We start from the raw sequence: 3091 nt of genomic DNA on the forward strand, positions 1-3091 counted from the left end.
CCATACATCCACATCCACATGCATACATCCACTATCACGTCCTCATTCATACATCCACATCCACATACATACATACATCCACATCTACATTCCCATCCACATCTACATTCCCATTCACATCTACATCCACATTCAAATACATCCACATCCACATTCCCATTCACATCTATACATCCACATCTACATCCACATACATACATACATCTATATCCACATTCCCATTCACATCTATACATCCACATCTACATCCACATACATACATCCACATCTATATCCACATTCACATACATCCACCTCCACATTCCCATTCACATCTATACATCCACATCTACATCCACATCCACATACATACATACATCCACATCCACATTCCACATTCACATCTATACAACCACATCTACATCCACATTCATATCTATGCATATACATCTTCATGCATACATCCATTTTCACATTCATACATCCATACTCATCTTCATGCGTACATCCATTTTCACATTCATACATCCACACTCCCATCTCCACATCCACACATCCACATACATACATCTCTTATCGCATCCTATCCCTTCCCATATCTATTTATAGAATATAAGGGAATTCTTATATTTGATATAAAATTTCTTTACGCATCTAATTATGCATAAATTCCATTTAAGGATACTAACACTTTCGAAATAAAAATCAATCTTTTATGTATCTTCTTATGCATAAATTCATTTTAAATGAGAATGACACTTTGAATTAAAATTCAATCTTTTATGCATCTTCCTATGCATAAATTCATTTTAGATGAGAATGACACTTTTGAATTAAAATCCATCTTTTATGCATCTTCTTATGCATAAATTCAATTTAGTAGGAATTACACTTTTAGAATAAAAGAATTTCTCTTATGCATCTAATTTATGCATAAAATCTATTTATGATGAAAATCACACTTTTAGTATAAAAATATCTTTTATGCATAACTCTATGCATGAAATCCAATTATGATAAAGGTAACATTTTTACAATATAATAATCATCTTTTATGCATATCTCTATGCAAGAATTTCAAATGTGATAAAAGTAACACTTTTACAGTAAAATAATCATTTAAAAAAACATTTTTATAATAAAATAATCATTTTTTTATCCCTATGCATGAAATTCAATATGCTAAAAGTAACACTTTTGATATAAAAATTTATCCATTATGCATACTTCTATGCATGAAAATAAAAATGATAAAAGTAACACTTTTGATATAAAAATTTATCCATTATGCATACTTCTATGCATGAAAATAAAAATGCTAAAAGTAACACTTTTGATATAAAAAAAATTATCCTTTATGCATGATATTAAAATTCAATTTCTCCATGATTATAATGAAATTCTTTCAATTAATCTAGGATGATAATTCGTAGAATATGGTAGGAAGTCCTCTTTTTATGCTTTGAATGAAATTATTTTATGCATAATATATATAAAAATTTTGCCATAGCTCCGCTGCTATGACTGATAAATCTCAATTTTTCTAAGGGATAAAGCTTATCATTAAGGAAATAATTAGAATGGTCTCTAATTGGATCATCAATCCATAATGGATTGAATCATCAATATGCATAAACTAAAAGCATAGAAAAAAGCCATTAATTTGGCCTCAAGCATAGCTTAATCTTGGATTAAGGAAAAGCTTTATGAAAAGCTTCATTTGGATTGAGAATGGGTCATGAGTATGACCATTTCTTGAGTGAGAGAGAGAAATTACATAAAAACCATTAGAATTTAAACATAAATAGAAATTAACTTCAATAGCATTTATTAAATTATGTAACTCTTCACTACTATTCACCAATTAACTTCAATAGCATTTAAAAAAACCATACCAATTAAGCTTCTCAAGCTTGAGAGGGGTTGAGAAGAGAGAAACATTGAGAAATTATAGAAAAGATCAATATTCACTAATTACCTTACAAATTGCTTGATTCTTTGTTCACGGTAGAGGCCCCCAACCAATCAATTGGTTAAGTATGTTGATGGAGCCACTAATGGGGATTGAAGAAAGAGGGAAGCTCCAAAAACTAGTGAATTATTAAATGAATTCACAGTTCTTGGCTTAGGTGGAGTAGAGTAACGATGCATAAACACTATATATTTTTCAACAAGGGGGAGGCTTCTATTTATAGGAAAAATTGAGCTCCTAACCAAACAAACTGATTCTAGAATTTTCCAAATCAGTTTGGTCAATTTTTGACCATTTTTAGGTCAGTTAAGCTAACTTTTCGGAACTAGACTTGAATGAGGAGAGAGGAGAGATGAAATATCTCAATTTTTATGAGTTTAAAACTCATTCAAGCATGTGAAATATGCACCTCCTTTAAAGAACTCCCCTTCCTTACATATGTGTCATAATGGAATCATTATACCCAAAATATCTCATATTTTTAATATTGCTCATAGTTTTTTACTAATAAACCTTGTACATTTTCAACTCTTCATCTTATGTGAAATATGCACCTCCTTTAAAGAACTCCCCTTCCTTACATATGTGTCATAATGGAATCATTTTAATATTGCTCATAGTTTTTTACTAATAAACCTTGTACATTTTCAACTCTTCATCTTATATGAAATATGCACCTCCTTTAAAGAACTCCCCTTCCTTACATATGTGTCATAATGGAATCATTTTAATATTGCTCATAGTTTTTTTACTAATAAACCTTGTACATTTTCAACTCTTCATCTTATGTGAGCATTTACTCATTTTTGGATACCCAAAATATCTCATATTTTTAATATTGCTCATAGTTTTTTACTAATAAACCTTGTACATTTTTCAACTCTTCATCTTATGTGAGCATTTACTCATTTTTGGGTATCTTCTTTTACAAATTGGATTTATCTCTTCCCTACACATGGATTGATGCTATTGGCCCATAGGAACCTTAATTGGACCATAATCCAAAAATTTCTGAAAATCTAGACCCTTAGACTGAGGTCCTTTATACCCATTTTCAATAAATTCTAATTGCACATTGAAAAGTTCTTTTTGAATTTCTGTTTCAAGGGAACTTATTTTAATAAGATGAGATAATTTTTT

The sequence above is a fragment of the Cibotium barometz genome, chromosome 13 (assembly GCF_041138505.1).
Source record: "Cibotium barometz isolate CiBa-2024 chromosome 13, ASM4113850v1, whole genome shotgun sequence".
NCBI lineage: Eukaryota > Viridiplantae > Streptophyta > Polypodiopsida > Cyatheales > Cibotiaceae > Cibotium > Cibotium barometz.